We start from the raw sequence: 6,074 nt of genomic DNA, 5'->3' as shown, positions 1-6,074 counted from the left end.
ATATAGTTTCAAGAGTGATTTATGGTGGCATCCACTAGCTATGTTGGTTGTTTATTCGCCTAGACTTTCTATCTAAATTTTACGGTTCTAGACCAGACCAGTTTGGACCATACATGGTGCTCCAGTTGAAATGGAGTACTTTTGTGTTGTACCATGGCAGGTTCACAACATACTCAAAGTAGACAGGAGATGTTTTCAGACATTGCGTGCCTTGCATCATATACTACCTCATATAGTATAACTCCATCCATACACGCACTGTTATACTATATGAGGTTTTCTTCATCGGTAATAATCACATTCCAGCTAGATAATACTCAATAAACATATGACGTTCATATGGCACATACCTTGCATATATTCTTTATTTTTTAAGTTGTCCTTGATCTTCCTTTCTCGCCGTTGCATTATATTCCAGGACTCTAATAGAAGCTGCTTATATTTTTTGTGATCCTGAATATAGTAACAAAAATGAGAGATGGATATCCCAGCTTATTGATCAGTACATACAGTAAAAGAAACAAAACCACTTTAATAGTAGATATGTTAGTGTGGACGCCGTGAATTTTCTATTGCGATACAGCAAAGCAGCTAGCACAAAGCAGTGAGCCACCAGCAAAGCATCAATAGCAGATTATGGTGTGGTAGAAGGGGGAGTGAAAGGTGTTGGATCCTTGTAGTTGCTTGTTATTAGTTGCTGCTGTATTGGGGAGGAGGAGGATTAGCTACTAGAAAGGAGGAGGATGAGGATCTTGCTGCAAAGGAGGGGAGGAGGATCTGTTTGTCTTACACAGTTTGTGCAAATATCATCAAGCATAACAAATGTAAGACCCTTCAAAATATCACAGGCCCCCATACATATATAATCCCAGGAGTGCATATCCGGTACAGTGATTGATCGACATAAATAATAGTACAGGAAGCTACTACTACTAAGCTACTACACTAATCAATTCAAATTTTGTTCAAGTTGCTACCATATTGTCGTTTAGATGATGTACCTGGCTGGCCAAATTCGCTGGAGTTTGCTCTGTCTCAGATAGGCTGCAGCAGTTCCACGTCCCCTTCTGACCCACGCTCCCTTGCAAATGATCGATGATGCATTAGGTGCATCTGTGTTTTGATTGTGCATACAACAAAATCATATGGCTATTAATTGCCATATTTCAGAAACAAAACATTTAAGATTATTTGTTTGATAATTTAACTTTTTACACGTTGAACTGATTAAATACACATAAGTTAAATAGAAAGTTCATGTTTACCTTTTCAAACTGAACAATAATAAAAATAGAATCAATATTTAAACATACATATAAGATATTTCATTTTTATATGGCATGCTTAATTATAGTAAGTTATGATTTCTGACAAATTAATTAATACAATAAATTAATATTTTAGTAAGATATGATTTCTGACATCTTTTCTAATTTATTATGAGGTATGTGTATGATGAAAAAAGGAAAGATATTTGCACCATACATAATTATACATGGTAGAACTGGAAAGATATCTGCTTCCCAGCCTTCCCCTTTTGCCCTACCTATATATGTTAAACTCCTCTGCCATCCCTCACACCCCTCCTTACTTTCCCTTCGCCCATCACATATAGAAAAGCATCAAAATACCCAGACTTGGAGGACAAATTCCGGAGGAGTACCTTCTGTAAGCAAGGAGCACCAAGAAGGCATCGTCCTCTAGGTATGAAAATTTCTGGATCTATCTATTCTATAAAAGTTTAACAGTTATTAGATTAGGATCATGCTTGGTCAGGCATACCATCAAATTGCAAAGAAAGAACACCATTGTAGATAGTGCCAAGTTATAAAATTATCATAGGCAATACAATTGATTTTAGATCTAATAAAGCAGTCCAATTAGGTGGGCTACAACTGAATACAAACATTTCTTTCAGATATTATAGGCTAACAGCCTATTCTGACCATAGTTGACTGCCTAACTTTTTAATGAAATCTCATTAATATACTACAACTCCTCCAAACTATCTCCCCTAAATCTAAGCATAGGGGATTCCCCTAGAAAGGTTCTCCCTGGTATCTTGTTTAACTCCAACAGCATACCTAAATCTCAACTCCTATATTTCAATCTATTTATTTGATGAAGCTACAAAATTCATATGCTCACCTTTGTGAAACCTTGTATATTCAGTTGAATGATCAAACTATTGCTAAAATACAAAAGTAACACATGCATAAACAACCAGATAAAAAATGTGTATGTTCTATAGCAAGGTGTCCATGCGTTGCGACCAAGAAAGAAATTTATTATTACTTTTTATTTCATAATTCCTTGAATATCTTTGGCAACATGAGGCCAAACATCACAATTCCAAAAGAACAAAAATAAACTATATTTATATTTCACAATTCCGTGAATATATTTGGCAACCTGAGAAAATGTGAAAATGCAGCTCCATGTGAAAATGCATATGCAAATAAACCAAGAAGCATCAGCTTGTATATTCTTATAGTAGATTTAAACATTCGATAAGATCCAAGCCGTGACAATTCAATAAGTTAACTTTATGATGTGTTGCTACGGGCAACAAGAATCAGATAATCCGTCAAGCTACATTGTTCAATCAGTTAACTGATCATATAATAGAAGGCCAGCTGAATATACCTTTGCGGCACCAGTGCTGCTCGGAATGATGTTGAAGCTGGCAGCCCTTCCACCTCTCCAGTCCTTGCTGGAAGGACATTCAACAGTCTTCTGGGTTGCTGTAAATTTAAATTTCAGCCACACATAAGCATACAATAGTCAAATATATAATATAAAATGTTGAAGAAAAAACCCAGTGTAATGCATTACCAGTCATGGCATGAACTGTTGTCATCAAACCCTCAACGATGCCAAACCTGTCATTGATAACCTGAAAGAAACAAATTATCAGTATACAATTCCCAATATTGGCGGTTGGTTTGAGCTGCACAAAACTTCAATGATAAGCACCTTAGCAAGAGGAGCAAGGCAGTTAGTGGTGCAGCTAGCGTTGAAGACAATGTCGATGTCAGATTTGTATTCCTTCTCATTGACACCACAGACAAACATGGGAGCATCCTTGCTGGGAGCAGAAATGATGACCTTATTGGCACCACCCTGAAAGTGGTGACACAGAAAACTAATTTAGTAAATTATACACAAGAAATATTCAGGTACCATGAAATGGAAAGTTTGAAAGAATGTACCTATATGTGAGCTGCAGCCTTGTCCTTGTCAATGAAAACACTGGTGTACTCAACAACATACTCAGCACTAGCAGCAGCCCATGGGATCTCCGCAGGGTTCCCACATCAGGACATTGTATGATCAGGGCGTTTACTTTACATGGAAATCAACTGCATGGCCACAAAAATTAGCGGTAACAAACCTGTAGCCAAACACAGCAACCTCCTTCTCATCGATGAGAAGGGTCTTGGAGTCCTTCACCTTAACTTAATGGTGCTTCCACTGTCTGTTGACAGTGTCATACTTGAAAATGTAGGTCTGCCAGTTACAAGCACATAATTCAGAACCATAATATGAGAGAATCAGTTGCGCTATGCTTTAATTAAGTACTAACTGGCATGGAGCCTGCATGTGTCTTATTTAGTAAGATATGACAGAATACTACCAGGTGTACATCTATTATAAATACCACAATGGAACAATAGTCACTGCATGGAACAAATAGATTCCTCAAATCTGGAACTACCTAACTATTCTCCACTGAAGTGAGGAATATAACGTATGCATAAGGCACTTGCAAAGCAGATCTAAAAGTCGTTTCCCAAAACTGATGATACAGACAGACATGTAGCGACATTCACTAGATTCATATACATCGCTATTTAACTGTGCTTATGATTGTGTAGCAAAGCATCAGCGTGTAACTAGAAGAGCAAATCCATTCATGTTTAGCACAGATCTAAGCTCGTAATCCAGTGAATATAAACTGGTGTCCCATGCACGAGTCCAAAACGACCCTACCATACGTGTCCGTAGAACGATACCATGTAGTCATTGCTGATGAAGGGGTCGTTGACGGCGACGAGCCCGACATCGGGGCTCTGGAGAGCAACCCTGGCCACAAGCCTGCCGATCCAGATGAAACCTACAGGGCAAAGCAAACATGCATCCAGTGGCGGAGCGTGACAAGCAATTAAGGGGGGGGGGGCAATGTTCTAAGTCAAAGCAAAATATGCATGAAAACAGATGTGAATCGTACAAAATTACATGGTAATCAAGCACATCTTGCTCCTTCCATTCTCTGTCTGTCATGCTCATCAATTGTTGGTTGCCGACTTGTCGTATTCCATGCATATGCAGTAGCAAGTAGACGGTAAATCTTAGTGATGCCAGAAGATGCAACAAGTAACAAGCAGGAAGCTACTCGTACATATATCGATCAAGCTGCTTGTACTAGCTACCTAACTTTGTACGAACAATTAATCAAGCTGCTTGTGCTAGCTAGCTATAGCTTTGTACAGATGGAATTATGGAGTATGGACTACACAAGTTAATCAGATTGAATGGGAGTCATCCACCGATGGCTGGGGTAAAACACTTAATACATATACCTCATATATACGTATAGTAACACAAGTGCAGTTTGAAATGGGGGTTCACGACCCCGTTTTACGTCCACAAGGCTCCCCCAGTGCATGCATCCATCAGAAAACGAACCCACGGAAGCAGCCAACAGTCAACAATCCAACTCAGGGTTCGGATCCAGTGAATATAAACGGGTGTCTCATGCACGGATCCAAAACGACCGTACCATACGTGCACGTAGATCTCATAAGCTAGGAGATTCGAGAACGATACCATGTAGTCGGTGGTGATGAAGGGGTCATTGACGGCGACGAGCTCGACATCGTAGCTCTAGAGCGCAAACCTGGCCACAAGCCTGCCGATCCCGCCGAAGCCTGCAGTGCAAAGCAAAATTGCATCCATCAGAAAATGAACCCACGGAAGCAGCCAACAGTCAACGAATCCAACTCAGGGTTCGAATCGGCGTACCTGACCTTCTGGTGTGGCAGATCGAGGCACCCCTCTTCCGATCTGCGCAAGGAACTCACCGGAGATTAGTACATGCTCTCCGAACGGCGACCAGATCCAGCACCCGCGCCCGGTCGATGTTGCTCGATGTGTGTGTCACCTGCGGTCGCACACGGGTCGCCGGAGACTGCTGCGCTGGTCGGCTGGCGGAGTCATGGTCGTTGCGGGCTAGGCGACGTGCGCGACGATGCGGCAGGGGGAGGTGAGCGGGCTAGATGTGGCGACTGGCGAGAGTGGAGAGGATAGGTGAGGGCCTGATGCGGCAACACCGGGCGGAGGAGCGCGGCCGGCGGCTCGTGGACGCGCGCGGCGGAGGGGAAAGGGGGAGTTTAAGAGAGTGGAGTGAGGAGTGAATGGGATAAGGTTGCGGGGGGGTAGGTGGCGACAGGTTTTGTGGGAGGCGGGGGAGGTGGGCCGTCGGACGGGGTAGGTGCGCCGTCGCCCGGGGGATGTGGGCCGTCGCTCGGGGGAGGTGCGCCGTCGCGTGGGGGAGGTGGGTCGTCGCCTGTGCGTTGCCACGGGCTGGGCCTGGCCCAGCCTTTTATGTGGCCCTCTGTAATTTTGTGGATCCCAAATAAATGTCCATATAGATATAAAAATTATACATACCTCACAAAATCAATAAAAGTGTATAATAATATACATGGTGCATAAAAATATACATTTTTTTATACTTATTAAATAAACCAAGGGCATCCCAACAAAAAAATGTGGGGGGCAAATAATAGTAAACACAAATATACTTGGTTGAATAATGTTTGTTTTCATGTTTTATTTTTTTTGTTGCATAGATTTCCATAGACTAAATAAATAATTTAAATATTTTTCAGATAATTACTTACTTATATAAGAATACTATAGTTAGTTCTTTTTCCTGGATTTTCATGGGGTACGACATTTATTTAAACAACATATATTTATAATAATATAAATTAGGTTTTTTTATACAAAAAGTTTACTTATTTTCACTTAAATTCTTATTATATATTATATATAATTATATGATCCAG

The 6,074-nt window shown here is 40.9% G+C and overlaps 1 pseudogene; it reads right to left on the bottom strand.

The window, feature by feature from the left end:
• Positions 1–366: 366 nt before the first annotated feature.
• On the bottom strand, positions 367–4,959 carry LOC123159995 (glyceraldehyde-3-phosphate dehydrogenase 3, cytosolic-like; annotated as a pseudogene).
• Positions 4,960–6,074: the final 1,115 nt, after the last annotated feature.

Source organism: Triticum aestivum, chromosome 7B (assembly GCF_018294505.1).
Source record: "Triticum aestivum cultivar Chinese Spring chromosome 7B, IWGSC CS RefSeq v2.1, whole genome shotgun sequence".
NCBI classification, from domain to species: Eukaryota; Viridiplantae; Streptophyta; class Magnoliopsida; order Poales; family Poaceae; genus Triticum; species Triticum aestivum.
This window is presented reverse-complemented; position numbering and strand designations above follow the sequence as displayed.